The 25,850-nt window shown below is 39.5% G+C and overlaps 1 protein-coding gene and 1 long non-coding RNA gene across 6 annotated transcripts in view; one reads left to right on the forward strand and one right to left on the reverse strand.

Annotated features, from left to right (window-relative positions):
• The window catches only part of LOC148214614 (uncharacterized), a 66,129-nt gene extending 46,325 nt beyond the window's left edge, over positions 1-19,804 (reverse strand). Inside the window, exons 1-2 of one of the 2 annotated variants that reach the window (XR_015797966.1) lie at positions 19,755-19,800; positions 17,914-18,447 (exon numbers count right to left, since the gene is read on the reverse strand). This is a non-coding gene — a long non-coding RNA (uncharacterized LOC148214614). Of the gene's footprint in view, positions 1-17,913; positions 18,448-19,754 lie in introns of both variants that reach the window. The other variant, XR_015797965.1, reaches the window with a different exon arrangement.
• Positions 19,805-20,019: 215 nt separating this feature from the next.
• The window catches only part of CTNNB1 (catenin beta 1), a 37,928-nt gene continuing 32,097 nt past the window's right edge, over positions 20,020-25,850 (forward strand). The window contains exon 1 of one of the 4 annotated variants that reach the window (XM_088150925.1): positions 20,020-20,199. The gene's annotated coding sequence lies outside the window, so the exon portion shown is untranslated. Of the gene's footprint in view, positions 20,200-20,223; positions 20,338-21,152; positions 21,172-25,850 lie in introns of those variants that run through there. The other 3 variants (XM_007428670.4, XM_007428671.4, XM_088150924.1) reach the window with 3 other exon arrangements.

A 25,850-nucleotide genomic window follows, 5' to 3' on the forward strand; every position in this document is an offset into this window, starting at 1 on the left:
TCTAGTCCCACCTTAGGCACGAAGCCAGCTAGGTGATCTTGGGCCAGTCACTCCCTCTCAGCCCTAGGAAGAAGGCAATGGCAAACCACTTCCGAGAAATGTTGCCAAGAAAACTCCAGGACTAGTCCAGGCAGTTGCCAAGAGTCAATGCGGGGGAGAGGGAGGGGAAGGAGGAAACAATGCAGTGAAGTACCCTGAACAATGCATTCACTGAGCTCAGCTAACTCTCTGGCCCAACACCTTAACCACTGAACTACATTCTGCCATGCTCAGCCATGGTTTAATTCCATTTTTAGCTGACAACTGACAGCTAATGCCTGAGCTGAATCAGAAGACATATTGTGGATAGAACTGCTAAGCTGAAATTTGGCTGGAACTGATCTTTGCATGAACTAACTGCATAAATAGTCCATCACAGGGGTGTGCATAGGAGGCATCAAAAAAGTCAAGATGGCAGCTGAAACCATACAATTGAATCCCTGTCCTCTTTTTACACAAAAAAGGAGATGGTGCTTTGATCACATGGTCATGGACATTTTGACTTTTTTGATCTGGCCCAGACTCCCCTGGTACCCCACATATTTTGATACAGTGATCAGTGCTGATGGGCCAACAGTTTACCCCATAATTTCATTACTTGCTGCTCTTTGAACAAACTGATGTTTCAGTAGCACTCTAGAGCAGTGTTTCTCAACCTCAGCATTTTTAAGATATGTGGATTTCAACTCCCAGAATTCCCTAGCCAGCATGTTGAAGTCAACATATCTTAAAGTTGCTGAGGTTGAGAAACACTGGGCTAGAGAAGTACAGAAATAATTTTGATGAAATAATGCAAGAATCATGAAGAGAAATGAAACAGAGGAGAGGGTATAAAGAGAGACTCAAAATAACCCTGCTTTGGTTCTGTTTGGTATAAGAGGGGGCAGAGGAAATTCTGGCAAACTTTCAAGATTATTTTACCCTGTAACAATGAAACAAAATTCCAATAGTCCTTGAGTTGCCTGTTCTGTGACCTGACCTACCATGCTGGACATGTTTCTTACTTGGCAATTTGTCACCATTTAATTCACTTTGTAGACTGCTGTGTTTGTTCTGTTCAACCCCCCTCCCCGTTCAATTTACTAAAAAGTTACAAAGAGAGAGAAAGAAATGAAATGAAAATAAAACAGTGATAAACATGATAAGTATACACCAAGTCACATAAAATACAATAGTCCATTTCATATGACCCTGCGAGATATTATCAGCTAAAAAAACAGATAAATAGGTTACACTAAAGTAAAAGCTTCCAATGATTATAGTAAACCGTTTAATGATTGCAACAGCAAGCATTCAGTAGTTAAAATAATGCAGCCCATGTCCCCCAATTGCTTCAGCAGCAACGTGTAATATTTTTTTAAAATGGCGGGAAGCACAAATATGGTTATAGACAATGAAATAAAATATAGCTGCCCCTGTAAAAAGCTGTCTTGAGCTTCATCCTTTAGGATGCTCTAGGATACATATTTGTTCCAGGAATACTCACAGCTGCCTGTTTCAGATCAGACTGTGCTGCAACACAATCAATGTGCAATTCCCCTCAGCTCTTGGATGGGCTCCCACATGCATGCGATCACAGTCCATCATCTTCATAGGTAGCCTTGGCTTGTATGACACTGGAGTTGTGCAGAGCCTGGGATGTGCTGTTTGTTACCCGCTTACTGGAATTTCACTGATTTGATTTATATCCCTCCTTCCATTCAGAGGCTATTTTTTCCCACAACAACCCTTGAGGTAGGGTAGTTGCCCAGTAAGGGGCGGGGGCGGGGAATGTAAAACCTAGATCTTTCTGCTCAGAGTCTGTCACCTCAACCACCACAGCCCACTGGTAATCCATACATTAAAAAGGATGCCTCGTCCTGCTTCCCTCTGCCTAAACTCTGAACTATTCTAGTAAAGTTCACAGGCAACCTTATCAACCACCCAATCTTATCCTTCTAGTTTCACAATCCCAGGAAAAATGTGCTGATTAGAGCACTGAACTCTTCCTTCATCTGCCCCCCAACCTCTGGGCTCAAGTAAGCCATCACTCCCCTTTTATACACACATGGAGGTTCTGTGCTATAACCTCCAACGATGGTTGCCGTTGTCAGTCAGCAGGATGAACACAATTGTATGGGTAGCTTCAAAATATTTTGGTGGGATTGGGGAGTGGGAACGATGCCAGTAGAAGTGCCCTTACAAGGATGTGTAAATCTAATCTTAAAGACTCCATAATTCATTATCTCCTATGTTAATCACTTAGGGGCTTCCATACAAAAACTCTGTGCCAATCTGAAACAGCTCCAGACCTCTGTTGTCCTATATGTCTACAAGTTACAAAAAGTCAAAACAACACAGATGCAATGACATCATACAAATACAATGATTTGTGCCCCAGTCTCTGGTAATGTCTTGGCACACATGTTGTCATTCCACTTTCTCCTTGCAGTAGCCCATGGAAATGCACTAAGATTAAAACTGAGGTAGGTTTTCGTTTTCCTGGCTCAGCTGCAGTATAGTGGAAAATGTACTAAAGGTAGCCCTTTCTTTGAAATGTTACTGCAGCTGTATGGATATTCTAAACAATACATTTTCCATGTGGCAGGAACTCTTGCCTTACAGCATCTACCAGATCTGCACATTAGGACTTTCCCAGAGAAAGGTGGCATGGCAGCTTTTCAATTCCTCCTCATAGAAGCTGTTCAGATTTTTTTTTAATGGGAAATCAATTTTTAATTTTCCTTTTTATGTGAAACAGGAAAGCCATTTTTGTTACTCCAGGACCTGTGGCAACTTGATGCAGGGCAATGATTAAAAGTTGAGATCAGCAGACACGAAAATAATTGTAGATAATTTTCAAACTGCTTTTCAAGGGTGAGAGAGTGAAAATTGTAGCAGTATGGCAGTACCCTTAACAAGATGGCATGTTTCTTTTAGTACCATACTTAAAAAGGCACTTTTAAGAATTGTACTTTCATAACTTCAGAAAGTTCCAATAAGAAAAAATACTCAAATTAACATAATGCTGCATAGTTAGCTGTCCTATTTAAAGCATGCCCCAGCATTTCAACTTTATGGCTGAATTCCTATCTTCTTGCTCTTTATGACTTTTCTCAAAAGCTAATACTCCACAGGCAAAAATCTAAGCAAGCTGTCTTCAATCTAATCAAATGGTCTTATCATTATTTTTGTTTCTAAATTCAGTAGAAAGCATGCTAAAATAATTATGCGGGAAGCAGCTCCAAGGAATTACTTTGTCAAAATAATAACAATGTATTCAGTACGTGAAAGCTTTTTCTCCCAGTGCAGCATCAAACTTCTCTTGATATTAGGGACTTTGAGAGATGTTTGAGATGGAGTTGGTTCCACTGGGTAGTTTGTGGCTGATATATCCTTCCATATACGAGACCCTAAACCTCCATGACGCACTTAAAAAGTTACAGTTTCCATCTAGCACTGCAAATCTTTTCAACCACTTTAAGCAGGCCCATGTGATTATTAGCCAAGGAATGGGCGTCATGCATGCAGAAATTCTTGTTGGAGAAAGAACTCCATAGGCTAAAACATTTTTAAAAATTGTGCAGTCCTCAAGGATGTCACAATAGCTTAAGATGTGAACCATTTGAAGCCGATTTGTATGGAAATTTGAACTAACCTGCCATCTTCCATTCCTTGGGTGAGAAATGTCTCCCCCACCCCACCCCCAATGGCTGCATTCTCTTAGGAATAATCTGTCAGAGGCAGCAGGATAATCAACAAGACTATAGTGAATAGTAGGTGGAAGACCATGGCTCAAAATGAAGAGCTACTCCTTTCTTTCTTTCCAACCTGTTTTTTGGCCATTCCTTTCTCTTCCCTTGCAGCTGCATTCTCTCCTCCTCCAACCTCCATGCTTATTTTAATTTTACTCATCAGGCTGGAGCACAAGGAGGGACAACCTGTGGCCCCTGGACCTTTTGGGAAGCTCTTAGAGCCTCCTCTGCCCAGAAGAACATCAGCAACTCTGTTTCCTGCCATTTTGAGTTGGAAAACTGTAGTGTAACCCTTTGAACAGATGTCTCACAGATGAATAAAGAAAACCTTCAAAACTCTCCCCCCAAAACCAGTCCTGCCCATGATTTATTGGCACTACCCCTTTTGCAGATCTCAGCCAAAAAAAGGTAAATGTAGTCCTTGGCCATTAAAAGTTGCCATTGCATAGGGTGAGCAGTATGGACTGTTTTGAGAGCTTCTGATTACATCCAAAGGTTGCAGGTTGCTGACTCCTAGGTTTCTCCAATTGGCAATGGATTCTCAGGCAGATCCTTTCCAACTTGGTTGCCTCAAATAACTTAACTGGGCCTTCCAAAGTAGCGATCAATCACAGCACCCAAAATCCAGATCTCACAAATTGAAAGATTTTGCTGTTCCTGTGACACATCTCAGGATGAGATTGTTAAAATCTCAGGAAGAGATTTAATGGTTTTGTGAGATCTCAGGAGATGTATTTTGGGAGAGGTTCTGAAGATCACATGACGACACTGGGCCTGAAAAGGTAGCTCATCTCATCAATGCTTATTCTTCTTTGTTAAGTATGACAGATCAAACAATTTATCAAGCTATTCAAATTTGCAGTATGTATAGAAGTTACAGAACTTAGCCTGCCTTGCACATAATTTGGCAGATCCTACTGCATGTTTCAACTTGTACTTAGAAATATGTACTGTGCAAAAAGATATACTATTGTCAGACAGGGGTTAAGAAAGTAAATATAACTACACTGGGAGATGCAAGGAATATTTAGAACAATGCTTGCAAAAAGCTCTCTCTCTATGGACTTATTCCATAGACCAGAACAGGAGAGGGCGGAAGGCAGAGCAGGAACCTTGGTAGATTGTCAGATGATTTACCGCAGATCAGCAAGATGGTCCAGTTCCCATGATTTAACAACAGCAACAAACACAAAATGTCCTGCAAGTCACACCCTCCTAAATTAGGCCGCAAAAATGGAGATTGCTTGGGGAAAATCCTTGGAATCAGTTTCCTCATGGAAGTATTTATCTGTAAGCTTCAGGTCTGATAACAACAACAACAAAAACAACAAACATGTTCTGCAAATCACTGTCTGGAATCACTGTTTTTGCACTGGCTCTAGTTAACTTGGATGAAGGGGTAGGCTAAATCCCAGAGGTCTGACTACCCCTATCCTACTCTTCTCTCAGAGATCTTTTGGGAAGCTTATGCTACAATTTATTTATTTAAAAATACATTTAAAACCAAGTACAGGATAAATTTTAACAATGGCTCAGAAGAGCACTTGTAGGAGTCTCAAATAAAATTAACTCAGGCCAAAAGTCACAGTTCAGATGCTCTCCAGAAAGCAAGCCATGAGCACCTAAGTGGGCCTCCACACGGGATCTTGTATTGTCTAGGCTGGCCTTTTGTAACCCAGTGAGATAGAGTATCACTCCCATTAGGTTTATGCTATGCAGCAAGGACTATTGTAGCTCAACATGCTTGTAAGGCATCAGGTTCAGGAACACTGGCCTAGGCAATATAGTTGGGGCGGGGGGGGGGGGGACAGAATTTAGTCTGTTGGGCTATTTAGTCCATTAAGTCTAACCCCTAGTTATGTGCAGGAATCCACATCTCAGCTTCTGCCAAATCAAGGTAAGATGAGCAGGACATCACATTCTTGAAAACAGCAGTATCTGTGCATATATTTAATTAGAATCTCAACAAGCTCATAGAGGGATGACATCAATAGTAGCATACCTTTTCCAGACACAGGCTCCCCAAAACTTGTTGGAGTATAATTTTTGTTACCCTCAGTTAGTACATGTAATGGTCAAGGATTTCTAGTCAGCAACGCCTGGTATTCATGTGAGGAAAAGGGACTTTAGCATCACCCAACTGTGATGTCAGCCTTAAAAAGATTCAAATTTCTACCACAGAGAGGACTGGCAAATAAGGGTGCCAAATCATCCTTCTGACCTGCCCAAATTGAAACATTAGCAGTTGAAGAATTTTACAGCCCAGAGGCAAACATCACCCCCTGCAGTTGTTAGCAGACCAGTATTAAAAGCATAGCAACCGCAGCTAGTAGAAAAGTTGGCCATTTTACTGAGAAAAGGATAGAGAGCCAGGAGCCATCCTGATGTAAAACTTAAATCATACAGGTAATTTTTTTTTTTTTTGGTGTTAACTTTTAACGAAAAGTCCTATAATAAAATTTTGAAAGGAAAAAATCAGGAAGCCCTTCTTAGACATGGCTGATAGTGAAAAAGTGAAGCAGGGTCAATGTTGGTTAATACTTGGGTGGGAGAACACCAGGACAGCCCAATGGGATACATTAGACTGACTGAAAAAAACATCCTTGAGTAAGACAATTATAAACTACTTCCCTATTGTGGCCAAGAAAACAACATTTATATGTCCACAGAGTCACCAGAAGTTGAGTTTGACTTGAGGAAGACTCTATTTTAGTCAGCAAGTTATAATCATCCACACATTTTTGGTACTAGTTTTCTAGCCAGATGTAATAGATTTTTACTTGAAGCTACTTTTTCTTTTCAAAATAGTATGTCTTAGGTTCTCCTTGAGAGTTAGCTTTCCTAGCTACAGCTCAAATGGCAGTGAAAGCCCATAAGCCCATCTATTCAGAAGTTGCATCAGGACGAAAATCCAAGGTATGTTTGAACTCTAAGTAATAAAGGCAGTTTCACACTGTTCAGTATACTCTGAAAGTATATTGCGGCCTCCCTAAATTGTAGATGGAGATGCCAGTTATCATCACCAGCAGCAAGGAGAAGTTTTTTCTCCTCACTGTCTGAAACAAATAAGTAAGGCATAAAAGGATGTACTTTAGTTTCTGATTTTAATTTTTAAAAGGATTTATCCCCCCCCATAAACATCATGAACAGAAAAGGGTTCAACACACATAGAAAAGCAGAAGAGACGTCTCATGTTGACATGAGAAGTCAACACAAACCCAATACCGGCAAAATTAGCTTTTCTACAAAATTAGCTTTTCTACAATTATTCTTTATTAAAACAGCAGAGGCCTTGAAACATCTACCATATAAGCTATTATGGCTCCCAGAATAATAAAAATTGGGCCCTGTTTTTCTAATTAATTGCAAAGCTACTTAAGACCCTGAATGATAAAGACAGAGCATCAACAGAGAGTGGAACTTCATGTTGGGCTGCATCTTTAAGCCATTAAAAAAAAAAATCTCTAATTCAGAAGACAAAATCTCCAGCAGCTTTCCTCCTGTGCCGGATGTGCCACAGAACGGTTTCTTTCCTTGCAATAAATGGGAGACTTATTATTCATGCAGACGCTATAAAGCAAACTGTTACGAATATTACTCGAGTGATGCAGCTGTGGGGAGTGGCCTGGCAGTTGTTATCCAGACAAAAGAGCTGCTGACATCAATGGAAGTTTGGTCCGATTAAGGGCTTAAGGATTAGCCTGGCAGAATGGCACAAAGAAACAGACGAAATACAAAAAAGGCAATGACATGTAAAGATCTAGCTTTAAAGCGGAGGGGAAAATGGAGATCCCATCCTATTGGAGAGTCGATGCCTAAAGCAAGATGCGTGGCCTGGAATAGAGATGAAAAGGGAGGGATTTGGAATTTCCTGTTAATAAATGGAAAATTCACAAAGATTTCTTTAGTATCAGAAAAGAGCAACACACTTTTCTTGCTACAAGAGAGAAAGGGTGAATGAGCTGGGACTGTAATGTAGAGGAGAACAGAAAAATATCACCTTTCCAAGTGCTTCAAATGTAACAGCCATATGTGAACTAAAAAAAAATAAACTTTTGCTTTGTTTATTCTATTAACTTATGACATTATTTTCAGTGAACATACCATTAATTTGCAAATGGCTTCCCAAACACCTATGCATTTCTTTCATACATACATATGTTTAGGCAGAATATGCTAGGCAGCTTTTTAAAAAATGAACCTAAACTCAGTTGTCCATTGTCAGCATTTATCTTCATATATCTTCCTAAATATGAAGACAGGACTCATACCACTATAACACTGCGTACACCAGTTTCTCAACCTCGGCAACTTTAAGATAAGTGGACTTCAACTCCCAGAATTCCACATATCTTAAAGTTGCCATGGTTGAGAAACACTGGTGTACAAGTGTTACAGTGGAGCATTAGTGTTACACTTCAAAATGTTGGCACTGTAGGGGAGAGCCGTGTTAATCTGTGTTAAGTAAAACAATTACTTTTTACTATTTTTTTAATTTCAAAATTTTGTTTCCAGACTGAATCATATTTAGAGAATTGCTGAAATCAATGGGACTTCATTCATGAATGTATTCATTATGTTCTTCTGATTTAGTTTATTATCAGAACAAGTAGACTTCAGACATGTCTATCCAGAAATGAAACACACAGCCCAACCTCTCTTACTTGTGGTTAAGTTATATAGGATTACAGCTACTCTTAACTTTAATAAACACATTGTGCACTTTCAGGATTTATTTCAAAATGGCGCTGATCCCATCTGATGATTCCTATCATAAATGCTCCTAAAAACACTTTTCTCTGTCTGGAATTAAACAAAATCAGGAAGAAGTGTTATCAACATATTGCTTTGGTCCATCCTTTTGAAAGCTGCTACATGTTACAGGTAATATTATCTGGGCAGTCTAAAGGCTGTTCTTCATTTCCATACAGTATCTCTTTTACACACACACACACACACACACACACACACATTCTTATTCCTTCCAGCCAGGCTCAGCTCCAATATCAAGAGTAGTGAGACAGCCTTCATGAGTAAGAGGAGTGGAAATGTGGACCTTCAACGGCTTTCACCTACACTTTTTTTTTTCTATCATAAATTAGAGCATTTGAAAGGCGGATGCTCTGTATTTGTGTACTTTGGGTTTTACAGATTTTAAAACTTACTTTCATTCATTCATTCATTCATTTATTCATTCATATAGCTGCCCATCTCACTAAACATGACTCTGGACAGCGTACAACTAATAGTTAAAACAATATCACAACTACTAAAACACTTTAAAAATAAATAAAATAAAAATAAAAACAAGATAAATAAGATAATAAAAACAAGGTTGAGGGGGAACATCCATCTAAACAAAATACAACCACTGTGCAGGGTCCCCATGGGATCTCCAAGGTTGCAGGAAGAACCATATTTTCAGAGCCTTCAGAAAGGCTAACAGGGATGGAGCTAACCTCACCTGGGGGGGGGGGTGATGTTCCAGAGAGCAGGAGCCACAGCAGAAAAGGCACATTGTCTTGGTCCCATCAGATGAAGCTTTTCAGTAGATGGGGCCCACAACATACTCCTGCTGGACCTGATGGGACGGACAGACGTGATCAGGAAGAGGCGATCCCTCAAATAATCTGGCCCCATGCCATGTAGGGTTTTAAACGTCAAAACCAGCATCTTGATTGCACCCAGAAGAAAACTGGCAGCCAATGTAGCTCACGGAATAAAGGTGTGACGTGCCATCCTAAATGCACACATAATTGTCCACGCAGCCACATTCTACACCAGCTGAAGCTTCTGGATACTCCTCAAGGGCAGCCCCATGTAGAATGCATTACAGTAATCCACTCTGGAGGTGACCAGGGTGTGAGTGACTGAGTGGAACCTCATGGTCCAGGAATGTAACTTAGTATGCAAGTAATCAACCATTCATTATACACACGTGTATAGATAGCTTTGCATGAAACCAATTGGGAAACTGAATATATGACTAAATTCACCAGAGCTCCAGTGCCCAAAAGAGGCTGGGAGAAGGCCAATATCCTTCAGAGAAAAGTAGATTTTCTTCTTAAGATTGCAGCCTTAATTTATTTGCCCACATTCAGCATTCAACATGAAGATTAACTTCATGGCAATGCAAAATACAATAAATTGTAAATGTTTTCCTGATACTCAGATCACCAGAAATCAAAATACCAATGAAAACTAATCAAGACATTAAGTGTATAGCACTATTAACAACAGGTGAATACACAGCACTTTAGTTTTTTTGATGAAAGGTTTAAAAATGCAGGTTATCTTGGGAACCAGAGCAACATTTTATAAAACATAAACCCATCTGCTGTCCTCAGTTAGCCCCTCTTTGGAACACAGTGTTGCAGCAAACTGAGATGCAAAATTTACAAGAACATTCACTGGAATAAAGCAATAGCTGTACATTTCCAAGAATGCACTTCCAGCCAATATGAAGTCACAGAGGTATTGTTATTCCTGACATGAGGGCAAGAATGGGCAGCTGCTTCAGGCCGCTTGGAATTTGTATCATCTCAGCTTGGTAAGCTTTTGAGCCCTGTACTGCATTGCAAGTATTTAATCATCAGATGATGGAAATAGGAATCAGCCTCTGCCTCAAGAATGGGTATCATCAGATGCTGAGAAGTGTCCTTCTGACATGCAGATTCAGCACTTCATGTCAGATACAGCCCTACCCAAAGATGTTTGGAGGGCAATGAGTCCCATTGCTTTCAATGAACCTTCTATACTTGGCCCCCTACTTCATACAGCAGCCCTATTTGCCTTTCTCTTCCAATGAAAGATGCAATGTTCACTCATCTGCATTAGCAGCTTCTGAGCAGTGATCATCATCAGCCTCTCTCGCAGGTACATGTACCGTGCCCCTCTTTTGCCTCAATGCATCCCCATTACCAATCAGGCTTTTACGAACAGTAAATGGTGTTTCTTATTCAAGGTTAGGTATATCATCCAATTTCTTTAAATACTTTTTAAAAATGCCAACCACTTTTCTTGGGAGTTGAAGCTCCCTCCTTTTGTCCTTCCCTGTCAATGATTAAAATATTCAGGAGAGATGGACCTTGACAACCGGCATGGAAGAAGGATGAGACACCCCAATCTGCATTTTATTTTTATTTTGTTTAGTTTTGGTTGGTGCAGGAGTGGGGAGCATAATTATATTCAAACAGGAAATGGCTTGGGTTATGCAGTTCAGATCTCACACACCTGCAGCAAATTAATTTGTTGTAGCACATTAATTATCTCATAGCTTCTATTTAGGCTGCAGCTGTTGCTATTATGTTAATATTTTCAGCACCACTGTCTACAACAGGTTATGGCAACCTCAGACAATTTCTGGGGTGGGTCTGCTTCTCCTCTTCCGGCTGCATATGGAAATCGAGAAAAACATGTTTATTTTCTCAGGCATTTTCACTTTTTATTTATTAAGAGATTTGAAAGACATTGGGCAACTGAACTCAGAAAAGGATAACAATGGACAAAGATGGCGCGTGCAGAATTTGTGAGGGGGGGAGAAAGGAGGGGCAGAGAAAAGAAGAAAATACCGAATACTGCAGTGTTGGGGCGGTGAGTGTTCAGAAGGGGGGACGGAGAAAATGCTGCAGTTTTCATGAAATAATAAGGATGATGGGGGGGAAAAAGGCACACAAAGAGTAGGTTTTTCATTGTCTGTAAAATATAAACACAGATGAATTCTGTCTTTGGTTTGTTCATGCTTTTCACTCTGCACAGCAGGGATGTTCTTAAGAAGTTGCCCTCTGCGAAATTTCACTAAATGGAGACCGTGGACCTTGCATGATGTGATTATAATCACACCAGCTATTCTTTTAGCATAATATTTTGTTTCAAAATCCAGTAAACCATCTTGTTTCCTTTAAAATATATACATACATACATACATACATATGTATATATATATATATATATGGGTACCTAACTCTGCTTATATTTTGTTCCTTTTTAAAACACCCCTACAACAGTGTAGAGAGCTTGAAGATACAACTTTTCCTATATCCTTCGTGTCCTCTATATCCAAAGAGTCAAAAACAATATGAAAATTTTGAGCTGATGTGAACATGTCCACTGCTAGCAATCACTGCAATAGCTCACCATGTTGCCTACTAACCAAAAGATAAAAAATTATCGATTTCATGGCACTGTGTGCCCAGGATAGAAAAGCTACTTTAAAATTTGCATTATTTAAGAAATGAAATAAGAGAAAAGCTCTGTGTTTTAGAATGCTTTGGAGTGTAAAATGGCTTTATGTTTTAATCTTATCAATGATTTACTATAATTCTATTATTTTTAGCAGTTGGGGTCTAGAAAAGATTTTTATTTTTTAACAGATAAATTCAGGATTTTGCCGCAGTATTCATCTGCAGTCCCAGAATCCTCTGGAAGATAATCCTCCTTGCGAAAGGGAAATGCCTTTAACCTTTCGTGAATAATAATATAAAAACCTACAACCATTTTGAAATTTAAGAAGGGAGGGGAAGACTGGTGAATTCTAAGAGACAATGATATTGACTCTACACTGAAAGAAAACTAAAATGAAAATATACTGTAAGCATCTTGTCTTTTGTTTTTCTGATTGCTGACTCCATTACTGATCTTCCATTGATGGATGCTACACTAAGATACTCTTAGCATGAACAATCATTACCATGTTGCATGTGATTAAGAATTCAAAAGCTAACAACTGAAATATACACAGTGCTTATACCATAAAATTGCAGAATGTCTCCTATTGCATAATCCTGCACATTTGCTCAGAAGTAAATTCCATAGCTTTGAGATTTGCTCTTAATCTGGTTAGGATTGCACTGTTTGTACTAACAACATAGATTTAATTAGACACCCCCCCTTTATTATCACATTGATACATTTGATTCTTTTACAGTTGGTTTGTAGGATGGTATCCAGCATGGTGACTTACATTTATAGCAGTTTAGCTTTTTTATATTGGGAAATAATAATAATGAAAAATTCAGTCACTTAATATACATATACAGACTTCAAATCTGAAGCTCAGAATTTCCTGGTTGTAGGTTAATTAAATAGAAATTTAAAAATAACAATTTATTATGAAGGATCCATCTGGTTGAAAAAATCTATTCTGTTAACTGAGAAAAAGTGATGGACCTGAAACATAATGTTTTCAAAACTGTTGATCATTATTCTTCTTTGCTCAAATTCTTTACCTTTACTGCATCTTGATATTTAAAGAGCTATCTATTTTGGAACAGAATGGAATGAGGTAGATTGAATTGGGGGAATAAAACAAATGTTGCTGCTTTCTATCTGATTGCAGTCAGTTTTCTCTTCTCTGCAAGGCTGGCTAAATACACGAATTCCAAAATCATTTAAACAAAAAGGACATATATAATGCAGAAATGACCAAATACATATTTATTTTTCATTTTGGGATTTTGAAATGCTTGAAGGAAGAAATCTACCAGCATCATTTCATAAGTAGGGTGTACAGTAAATGTTCAAGTACCATTTACAATGCCATCAATACATCACCGTAAATGATCCAACAATCTCCCCTCCCACATTTAGCATACAATAAACATTTTAAAAAGCAGACCAGTTTTTGTATTTATCTGCAAAGATTACCAGAGAAAAGGGCAACCTCTCATAAATGTTTTTTTTACTTCATAATGACTATTAAATCATCCTATATTACGATGATTAAACCACTCCGAACTTAGAATGCGTAACTTCTAAGGTACCCATATAAAATTTTAAAAAGTCTTATGTTGTATTTATATTTAAAAAATCCACACACACAAATATATATATATATATATATATATATATATATATATTCATTCATTCATTCATTCCAAAAGTATATTCCAAAAGTATATTCTAGTTCTTATTAACAATTATTATTTAACACCATTGTACATTATACTAGGTTATTTGATTATATTCACTGCAACATGATTGGGGACAATTATTTTCATTGATAAATGCTGATAATTTTGGATTGTCCAAAAATAAATATATAATTTCTTGCTTTTCTCTAAGTTTCCAGACACACAGAAAAATTATCTGGGGTTATTAACATTCACATGTGATTAGCAATCATCTGTGTATATTTCAGATGCAAGCATGTTTTACATGTTGAACATTTCAAGTGTAATAACTATACATTCATTTCTTAAATAATTAAAAAAATATATTGTTAGTACTCATCATGCAGCTTATTGCCAGAAAGAAAGCAGCTCATAGTTATATGTGTATATTTGGCTAGAATAATTATTTATTTGTATGGCAAGCTTCTGACTTAAGCTGAAATTTATTTCCAAACTGAGAAGAGAGTTACTTTGGTTATTCAGATAGGGCAAGCAAAATGCTGAAGTGCTAGACATTTTCTTTGTTTCTGAGTTTATTTGTATATGTCATATACCATCAGAGAAAGCAATTAATACCACCTTCATTACAGTTTTGCTTTTATAGGCGTGGAAAGGTTTTGAATCCAGAAGAGGTGATTATTCTGACATTGGGTGGCATCCAAAATGAAGCTGAATTCTTGTTCTATTTATTTTTTCCTCAAATATGTAACATTAGAAGTCAATTATACATATTTTTAAAAGCTCCTTGCCAGATATTTCTGTATCTGGAATCTTTTTTCTTATTAGGAACACCACTTCAGTGTGCTCCTGAACTATGCGTAGCAACAATTTAATATTCTCAGTCTATAGCAAAACAAATTATGTTTAGCTTAATCATAATTTTCTGCATTTTGCCCATTGGCTATCTGGATTTAAACAAAACGAATTTCAACAAATAAAAAGAGGCCAACACCCTAAGAAAAGCACTTATGTCTTTTTCCTCAAAAGAATTAGAGAGGTCAGTTCCTTACAAGAAAGATTTCTTACTGCAGAGATAGATTATAACAGTATCAGAAAGTAGCTTGACCCTTTTATGGGGCAGAGCTGGAGGGAGAATAAATCTGTGCAGTGTTAAATCCACTCAACACCACAAACCTATCAAGCTCTAACCCCTGAGGAAACTTCAAAAGGTATTCTTATGAACACATCTTTGAAAGTCATAGTTATTCGTTTTTATACACAGGTGAATTGATTAACTTGAGTCTAATTTGCCAAAAGAAAACATAGTGAATGGTCTTACTTTATGTATAAATTATGTTATGAGTGGGGAGTTATTAATTCAAACATAAAGAGCAGTATAAGAAGTTAGTTACCAGCAGGACTACTGACAGTATTTTTATCCCCCAAATTTGTCAGCCTGGCCTCTATAAAACAAACAATAAAAAAAAAAACCTAATCCGGCATTCAAAAGCAATGTATAAAACAAAACAAACCCCGATTTCATAACATACACATTGTTTACATGGAAAAGTGTCCTAAGATGCTAAAAGAAGATGCAGAAGAAATGATAAAAATACATAAGGGAAGGGGGAAAGCAAAGGCCTCTTGAAATGAATTTAAAATAAAGTTGAGAAACCTACTCGTCTAGTAGCCAATTCAAATAGTCTTCCTCAGTGTGCCAGGAGAACGAGGTATAACAGTATTCCTCCTACTCCAGCAACATCCAGACTTCAACAGCCCCAGCTCTTCAGACCTCAGAGGGTGGGATGGTACACAAAGAGTCTCTGAAAGGTATCAGGGACCATGAAATGCTTCAAGGGCAGTAGACCGATTTTCCTGTTGTGATCACGTACCAAGTGGAATTACTTACTGACAACTTGATAGTGATCCCTAATAGCTGCAATACTTCTAACTGAATACTCTGTGCGAAGGCCCAAAAGCTGGATCCGTCAGCATCCTTCTCCCCTTTTTAATGAAGGTGAAAAATGGGCCTAAGACCGCAAAGCTAAATCAGTTTACCTTTGCTCATTCAGTAGCACAGTGGTGTTAAAGCAGCTGAAGATATATTGATACGTTTGAGACAACCATCAACAGCCACTAAGGTTGGAAGGCAATGTTTTTGTCTGCTTACCTTTACAATCATGCACAGTATCAGGCTGCTAAAAGTAGCGTCAGGGATTATCAGCATTATCTGCTTACAAGACAATCTGCATTTAATAACATTGTCCAATGCTTATTTTAAAAGGTGGTTGTAAGCTAAGGATTGCAAAATAGAAAGGCTATCCCTTTTGGAAAGGAGGGAGAATGTAACTTGTATTTCCCCCTCTCACATGTACACATACAGATGTTCCAATATGTATGGCAATGTTAAAGAGTTTCTGATACAAGACTCCACTGAAAACTCTCATATTTATACGTGTTATATCCTTCCAGTTTAGTGTCACATTTTTAATCGGGGACCAATATTTTTTTCTGTACTTTAATGAAGGGCAAACTTGCATGGCTACCAGTAGGATCAGTAGATACTTCTTGCTACCATGAGACAGTATGTTTTGTTATATTCAGTTATGCTTTCTATCAATGTTAAGCAAGATACAGCATCTCATCCCCAAAGCAAGTATATTGATTCAAACGGAGCTTTAAAAGCAGACTGCACTCCCCAAGGAGAGAGTTAGATGGGAGCTGGGAGGATGATCTTCCAGGGGCTTTTCAGCCTTGCAAATCTTGTTTGCTTTATTCCTCCCCCCACCTCAAAATCAGAGGTAAGGGAAGGAACTGAGCTTCATCATATCAGGCCTGACAATCTTGAAACCTGATCCTGGGTTGCTCTGGATCTAGGGCAGCCTTCCCCAACTTAGGCCCCTTTCAGTAGTGGGATGGGATGGCCATTGCTGAGAATTCAGGGAGTTGAAATCCACAGAACTGGAAGGCATCCATGGGAAAGGTGATGTAGAAGATTATGAGTTAATCATATTTCACCCTGCTTTGCAAAGGGTTGGTGGTAGAACTTCTACACAGGCCTTCCCAAAAGAGTACCGGGGTGGGGGCGGGGGGAGGCTTCCATTCTAATTTTTTGCCCATCCTAAGCCACTCAAATGTTTTTTTGGAAGAGTTAGAAAAATGTGACATAGCCACAGATGCATTAAAAATCCAAAGATAAATGACTAGCAAGTTGCATTTAAAATAGTTTAATAAGGATTTCATTTTATGATGGAATGAGGGTTAATTCCCTGTTATTTACCTGTAAAGCCCTATACAGCACAGTGCCATGTTTATGCTTTACCCAGTATGATTTTGCCTGTTTTATGAGGGCTCTGCTGAAGGTCTGACTTTGCTGGGAAGCGACAGGAGCATGGACTAGAAGGCAAACCTTCTCAGTGGCTCCTCACATTTTGTAATATGCTACCCTGGCATTCCAAAAAAAAAATAAGAACCTCTTATTTTAAACAGGTTTTGATGCACTTTGGTGGGGGCACTGCTACAATTTTTATTGTACTGTGTGTTTGTGAGTTTTGATGCAACTCTTGTGTGCCTCCCTTTATAGTGTCTGGTACCACTCAGAATCTTTGGATTAGGTGGTATAAAAATATTGCAATATGTAATAGTTAGGGTCCCCATTCTTGAAATGTGCTCTTTTCCAACCAATTATGTTGTTGGGTAATATGATTCTCTAACCCAAGTAGAAACATATTCATATTACCAATCACCATAATTTATTTCCTATTTTTTAAAGTTAAACAATCCAGCCACATCAGCTTCTTTGCAATACATTGTACTAAAGTCAATGGATCTCTCTCAAATATATGCATTTAGGATTACTACTCCAGTTGCATTACATCCCTGAGTTGTTTATATTTTAATACATGCATTAAAAAATTGAGTAGTTATTGGAAAACAGCTTCAAGGAAGAAATAGCTTGGGTAAATTTATTGCAGGATGTGCTGGAATGGTGAGCATTATCTTGAACTAATGAAAGCACAGAATTTTTTTTTTTCCAAGAGTGTACCAGTAGCATACAGTCTACAACTCAAAAAAGTTTGTGTTGTGGCATAAACAGCTGCACAGCCACACACTGATTAATTTATAGAAGCAGCAGACTGTAAAAATAACTAATTACCAGATAAAGTACACACTGCTTAAGACTGCAACTCTGCAGGCTAATCTTGTGCGTGTTTACTCGGGTGTTAGTCCCCTTGCATTCAGTGAGTTCTGCTGCCAAGTTGCATGCAGACCAGGAACGGCGCACAAGAGATCAGTCTCGCATGGGCTACCTGGAGAAATCCAGACTTCCCAGAACAGCCCGTAGAGTCTTCGCCACACGATCAAACCGACCGTCTAAAAGGCCCGGCGCGGGTGCAAATGCAGGACTGGACGGGGGGAGATAGCACTGTAGGCAGATTCGGTTTCCCCACGTGGCTTCCCAGAGCGCCCTAAGCTCTCGACGCCGTCCCCGAACTCCTCCCCGCTTTGGAGCAAAGGCGGAGCCAAGGAGAAAGCAAAAGTAATAAACGGCGCTCTGGGCCCGCTGGGTCTGGATCCCTTGTCGCTCGCCTGAGCGCAGAGTCTGCCTTGACCAGGAAGCGCCAGTGTCGCGCAAGAGACCGGAAGCTGGCTGGGTTTCCTTGCCTCTTGACTAGCGCACCTCCGTGCAAACGTCTGCCGAAGTCCGAGCGAGGAAGCGAGTTGATCGGTTTTTAAGTTTGGGATCAATATGGACCTATCCATCGCTTGGTTCAGTGAGACTCTGACAGATGTATTTAGATTATGGCCGGGAAGGAGGTCATCACCCGATTACACCGATTGACCTGAGCAAGATAAAGCTCTTATAAATATAGGCGAAACGCGCTATGCAGTTTCCATGTGCAAAATTATTCTTTTGGTGCAGTTCACAATTTAGATTAAGCGACATGAGCTTGGAGGAAATCTACAGGAAGAAATTAGTAACCATTTAAGAGTTGTGGTAGGAGTGTGGACCCAGACTTTCAAATTATTGTTCAGTTCACTAAAATGTCAGATCGTATGAAATGTTAAGACCGCGATAAGGTGAAATTCCAGTTTGAAGAAGCATTGTTAAAAACAGTGGCACAAGACACATAAGATTGCAGATTTTTAAACAGTCTTGAATCGAGAATTCAATCCTCTGTATGTTTACTTGAAAGTATATTACATGTATTCACGAGGCTTGGCTTACTCCAGAAAATGTTCAGAGGGTTGCAGCCATTAGCCCGCAAACATATGCTCTTCAAATTTATAAATTCCTGTTTATAACTGACATACGCAAAAAGCGCATATTTGGCCAACGTTAGGAACATTTGCAAAACAACCCATGAAAATATTGCCATTATTGTAACCAACATCTGCACCTCCATCTGATCACGCATTCACCCGTGGTAAGGACCTACAATATTTCAAAAAGAAAGGGCAGCTCGATCGCAATGGAAAGGCACGTATTTGCTTTGGCAACCGCCCCGTGCCGAATGTTGAGGGGAGAACTGCAAAAGGCGCTTCCGACTACGTGAGAAAGTCGCCGCCACCTCCTTTCCCGAGACCCGTTCAGAACTTAAATTTTAAGGGCTGCTTATTGGAAGAGGGCGGAAGCGGCAGAGGTGGGGACGGGATGCTATTCGGTGCTAGGAATCCATCCAGTCAGATGGGAGATGCGCGAAGCAAGTCGACACAACCCCGAAGATTTTAGTTCGGTCTTATTTTACTTGTTTCCAACGAGTATGCAAACAAGTTTGCAGCAGTACCGTCGGAAACCCTAAGAAGAAAAACAGAACATTTGGTGTGGGCGAGTTAGGAGGCGGCGGCTTGGTTGATAGGAATATTTAACAGACCTTCCCTCATTTTCGCGGACTGCAAATAAGAAGGGGGAGATGATTACTGTCTCGCTATGACAAGTCTCGAATGGAAAGGGTAACCAGTTGCACGGTGGACTCGGTCGCGGGAGGTTCCTTGCACCTTTAAAGAGGGCTCACTGCAGCCTGCTACCACAGCCTTCTCCCCACCCCCTTCAGGCTGCGGGAATAAATCTCCTTGCCGTTCCCCGGAAAAGGTGTCTCTCTTTCTGCGAGCGATCACTCCCTGCCCTCCCTCCACAGCCTCATCACACCTTCACTCAGAGCTGGATCCCTGCACTCTTCCTGGTTAGTTCTTCCACAGCCGCTGCTTTTCCCCCCTCCCCGAATCCCCACAATTCCTCGTCCTTCCGAAACTCCCCTAGCAGAGTCTGGTAGGGTTTTTTTTTTCCTCGCTTATCTCCCTCCGCCTGGTTATGTTCGTGTGTGTGTGCGCGCATACGAAAGAGAGGAAGGGTGGAGGCGCACTATTTCTCCACCCCCTTTTGTATGTCTGTGTGTGCGCGCGCGTCCTCTGCGCTGCTTGGGTGGGTTGCCTGTGGAATGCTGCGCGCAAGGCCTGGAGAGGCGGCGGCAGGATACAATCGAGTTCCTGCAGACGCTATAAGAAGCTTCTTGTGAACGGCGCCATTTTAAGCTTCTCTCGCATTCCCTCTCTGTCGGTTCGGCGATAGCGGCCGCGGCGGACGGCGAGGACCGGTACGGGCGCGGTGGAAAGGGGAAAACGCTTGAGTGGCCCGTGCTGCAGCCACCAAGAAAAATAGCAAGAGCAACAAAGGCAGTTGTAGCTGGAGGCAGGACCTGTGCGGGACCCTGCGCCCTCGCCTTCCCGCCAGTGTTAGTGCCGCTTCGGGGCTCCTTTTTATCTTCCTCACAGAAACTTGAGTCGGGTCCCAGAGCGACTTTCCCTGTCCCGGGGTGGGTTCGTCGATGGGGGCGGAGGAGAAAGATGGGGGAGCGTGCTTGTCCCACCCGGGAAGCGACTGGGTGTGGGAAATAACTCCTGTGATTTCTTTTTTAAACATGCGAAGTGAAGGAGTAGACTCGGAGGCGTAAAAAAAAATCAAAACAGTCGTGGGGTTGGAACCAAGGTTTCCCTGAAAGGTGGTGGGGATACACTCCAGACCCTGCATGTCTCTTGGAGGTTGGGCGGGGTGGGTTGCGTGTGCGGGACGGGGCCTGGAGTCTGGGATGAAGGTGTAGGAAGTCCCTCCACGATCCTTCTGTCCTCCTGCGTGGGGCCTTTGAGTCGGCCTTGCAGAAGATAGAACCTGGATCTCGGAGGGATTTTTGGGTGGAGAAATAGCCCGCCTGAGAGAGGCGAGGACGCTGAGCCGAGGCGGCGGTAGGCGGTGTCCTGTGCTCTGCTCTGTGGGCGAAACGAGGCTCGGTAGGTCCAGGCGGGGTGGGGATGGTTGCCGAAGGTCCGAAACTAGCGATGTCCCCCACGCTTGTGGCTGAATGGGGGGGGGGGAGGGTACAATGTCGACTCGAACTGCGGTGGGTTGGGCGCGGCGGTAGTTGTAGGAGCTGCCGAGATTGGAGGCGTTCCGTTCAGATCTACTCGTGGCTTTAGTCTGCAAACTCAGACTGAAAGGGTGGGGGAAGTCTCGGGTTTGTTTAGATAATCTGCAATTAACTCCACGGCGTCGTTGCACTTAGAAACATCAGGTATCTGTTGCGCTGTCGGCTTTTGTCTTGGTTAAACGTGCATATTTTGCCGGAGAGGCTCTCTCGACTTAACATGGGGCGTCTGGAGTTCCCGCCGTTCTGGATCCGGGTGTAACCGAGACGTTTTAAATAGTTAGACGGGTAACTGCGGCGAAGATAGGGAGAAGAAGAATGGAGGTGCCTTCAACACTGAAGGAAGAGTGTTTTGCTGATCGGGGTGGGGGCCGTGGCCCTAGGTGCTAATAGACACAGCCCAGTTAATGTTTCTCAATAAGAAACTTTGCTTTGTGTTGATGTTTATCATTACTCAGAAGTTTGTCATTTTTTAGATAAAGCATGTAGTGACGCTATTAAATGTTGCTTGGCTCCCTTTTAATGCTTTTAGGTCTTTTAAAATGTTTATAAAGAAGAATGTAAGTACAGCAATATCTACTCTCTACAAACATAGATGATTGCTCCTGATTATTTTAGTTGTTGTATTGAGCAATCATGGTTTTGTTTAAGAATATATATTTTATCTCTTAGAAGTTAGTAATGAAATCATAAGCAATTAGAATAGAACTCAAAGAGTTTAACCTGGCCCTTAATAGGAAATCATTATGTAGAATTCTATAGAAGTGTCATTGAACAGAATGGGATTTTCCTTTTGGGTGGATGCATTAATGATTTTATTAAATTACTAAATAATTGAATGGTATCTTATCCTTAACTGAAAATAAACCTTTAATTCTAAGTACCCTAAACCCCTAGTTTGAGTCAGAAGTAGCTACATATGTAACTCAACTAAGGGTAATCTATTTATTTATTAGATTTGTTAAGGCCATCTGACTCCAAAGAGATATTGCAGCATTTTCTTGCAGTGTTGAAAGTTAAGTACTTTTCAGTCAGGAGTGTATAATATAAGCCTCAAAGTTTATTACAGAATGTTTTTCCAAAACACTTTCTAGCTAGTTGATATAGATTAACTTAGTTTTCATCTTTATACCTTGTAGCAGTTTTGTGCAGCGGTTTTCAACAGTGAGCTTCAGAAAACTGAATTTGGGGGTGGTGTTGGAAATAATATAAGTCTTTCTAGAAAATCATGTACAGGAAACACAATGCTAGAGGACAGGGAGGATTAAAATGGTTATAATATTTTCATTCCACAAATTTGACATGTGTGCACCATACCAACTTTGTGTTCAAAATGAATTGTGTGTTTTAAGCTTCCTTATGTTCACTTCTATTTAAAGTGGAATGTAAGTGCTGCTTTGTTTGTAAGAAGTAATAGATATAGTATTGTGACAGCCATAGCAATTTGCGCACATGATCCTTTCTTTTCCTAAGCTTAGCCATCAGGTAAATTAGTATTGAATTTGTAACTATGGGGCTTTTGCAATATGCTTGGCAAAATGTGTTCATATTGTTTTAAGACTGAATTTTCGTGTCTTAAACTTCTAATTGAAACTGCAGTTCTGCAATCTTGAAAAAAACCTACAATGTCTGTTACTTTGAATAACACACATCTGTTCAGCTGAAAAGTTTTTTTGCCTTACATTTCTGATAGGTTAATAGTGTTGCTTATGGATGTTGAAAAAATAGCCATTAATTTTATATAGAGAATGATCATGATTCACCTCCAAAAGAGAGAATCTTAATCTCAATTAAATGCAGAGGATGTAGATTATTTACATGCCAAGCAAGTAACCTGCTCTTACAATATGAGTACTTTCAACTGACTGAACAATTCAATATCTGAATAGTAAATTGTTAAGTGTTTTCCACTAGAATCTCATTGGAAATGGTGGTTGATGAAATCCATGAAAAATTTCTATTCTAAAGCTTTTGCTTCTAAATTTACTAGTACTCTAGAGATATAGCTGCTTTGAAAATAGAAGAGTTTCCCTGTTTCCTGACTGTTTGACTGAATTATTTCATTTTTTAGCTATATTACATTTTTGTAAATCAGGATTGAGGAATTTGAAGCTCTTCAGAGATGTAATGCAGAGTTTCCAACATCTACAGTCAGCATTGTCAGTGGTGAGACATAGTAGGAGTTGTAGTTCAGAAAAAATTGGAGACCACAAGTTCTCTCCTCTTACTTTAAATTGAGAGCAATCCTGGATGCTTAGCTATTTGAATTCCTGAAGACTCAACATTTAGGCATCCCAAACTTATCCAGCCCTAGTTTACAGATATCTGTAGACTGACATTGAAAGCTTTCTCTAAGTTTGTTTTTTTGGAATAAATGAAATTACTATTTCAATTGTTTCTATAGGGTAATGTGGATATAAAGAAATCAGTATGGTTCCATATTGAGATTTGTTGAATGTAGCAGAACAAATGTGAGATTTTGCAAAACAGCCTCAGTGAACTGTTTACTAAAGTTATTTAGTGGCCCTACAACTTGTAATTCATGCCATGTTTAGGATTTTTACAATCATCACATTACATTGCTATTTTGATAAGGATCTAAATTTAAATGTGCAATTCATTCCATACTATTTCAGCTGTAGTAGAACATCCTTTGTATATCAGATAAACAGTTTGTTCTCAATTATTGCACTAGAGCTTCATTTCTCCTTGGGAGGAGTAAAGGTGATTTATTTTAATTGTTAACATGGTCATTTGGCTTGGAAGATGGATAATATGATCAAACCTACAACAGATAGTAGGCTTGCTGCTAAGGTTTATCAACTAAGGATTCTGTACATATCCTTTTTTTAGCTATGCTTCCAAATCTGCTCATTAGCGCCAAATGATGGTTAAAACACACACATACAAACACACCCTTTTGGCAGTAAAGCTTTGTAGGCAATTTAATGGTGAACTTCAGAGTTGAGAATCAGTTTTAGATTCTCAGGGAAGAATAGCATCACTTAGATCCTTATGCAAGCAATTAATGTATAACCCCATTGAGAAAGTAAAACACAAGCTGTACTAGAAACCATGAATAAAGCTATTAGTGATGAATGTTTTCACATAACTATGGTCTAAAACACAACCTACAGATATGTCTTGCAAAAATCAGGATAAGTATTTGATAATTTTTAGAAACTCTTCAAGGATTAGTGTTAATTGTGGCTTAAATGCCCTAGTATTACAAATTAGTTTCCTTTATTAGGGTTTCTAACAGGAAAACTAATATATCTCCTGAAGATAATCAGAATTGCAGATAATCTTACATTTGAATGTTGTTTTTACCCATATGTCTATATGGTTGATAGAAACCATTTATCAAATAGAATGAGGTTAGAAGTATAGGTAGTCTCCAGTTTAGGAATGAGTTCCATTCCCAAGGTCTGTCCTTAAGTCAGGTTTGCATGTAAGCCAGAACAGCATTGTATAATACTATGTAAGTAGTATTGTGTAACGAATTGGAACCATTGTGTATTTAACTTGAATTTTGCTATAGTAGGCTCTGTTCTTAGCTATGGGTCATCTGTAACCTGGACGTTTTTAACCTGGGGACTACCTGCACTTTAAATGATGTTAGAAGTACTTTATGGCAAAATATGTGTAACGATGCAGTGTGAGGGCTGCTAAAATGTTTCATTAAAACTGTTTTGACAGATTGGGCAAGCACCTACATGTTACATTTAGGATGGTCAGTAATTAAAGGCTCTACATAGAACTATAATACAAGATTTGACTTGAGTGGTGTATTTTTTAGGTGGAGGACTTAAAAAATGAACAGATACATTGATTCCAGTGTATGTACCGATGAAGGCTTCAAAAGCTTGCTAGCTCAAACCTTAGATTGCCTGTTGGTAACAAAATGCTTTAAAAAAATCACAACTGAGATGTCAAACTTTTCATTGTACAGTATGGTCATATGCTGCAGTCACAGTGACTTCCAATTCTTTGCAGTGGCAGTCCTTATGTAGAGTAATCAAGGGTCTGCAGCAAAGTTTAAAATATCTCAGCAATTAATTTGGTTGTTTCACTTCTATGAGAGTTGAATTGAAAGGATATTGGGTTGAAGATTTAACTCCAGCATTTGGGGAATAATTTTAGTGTGAGGAAGTTTGAAAGAAAGTTGTTTAAAAACTGTACGTATATGTATAGGTGATAAAATTTAGGTACTGCATTATGTACTTTCTACTTGGCTCAACATTGAAAAAAAAGATTAGTAGGTTAGCCTACCTATTCATATCAGAACATATGAATTGGAATAAAGAATTAGTTTACAGTTACTTTAATTAGCAAAGTTCTATCCTTTAAATTAAGACTATAGAAAGAATAATGATCCGTCCTGTAATTTAGTTATTGTACAATAGCAGTTTGTAGTGTGTTGATCAGGTTGCAGTTACTTAAATAATTGGGGCCTGTTTTTAAAAAATCAAGTTTCCAGTTCAATGTTTACTTGTAATTCAAAGCATTGTAAACCTTATATACCACACTTTACATCTCTTCGTTGTTTTGCATCCAACTTGTGCACTTTTTTTGTCCATGAGAAATTACTTCATGCTTTAGAAGAGTGGTAATTCAAGATTATTTGCACAGCAGGCCTCTAAACAAAGATTTGACTGCTCTCTCCCTATTTCATGACCACCCACCCACCAAACAGTGGGGACCAGTATTTACAGGAACAGGTTACCTTGATGATGATGATGCATCCTCTGACCTAGCAATCCAGCAACCTGAAAGGAGTAAACAGTGGTCAATAGAGGAATATCTCAACAACCATAGGGTAGTAC

This window comes from Python bivittatus, unplaced genomic scaffold, assembly GCF_059951505.1.
Source record: "Python bivittatus isolate LINGU-HERP-01145 unplaced genomic scaffold, Pbiv_v1 ctg000610_np1212, whole genome shotgun sequence".
In the NCBI taxonomy this organism is placed as follows: domain Eukaryota; kingdom Metazoa; phylum Chordata; class Lepidosauria; order Squamata; family Pythonidae; genus Python; species Python bivittatus.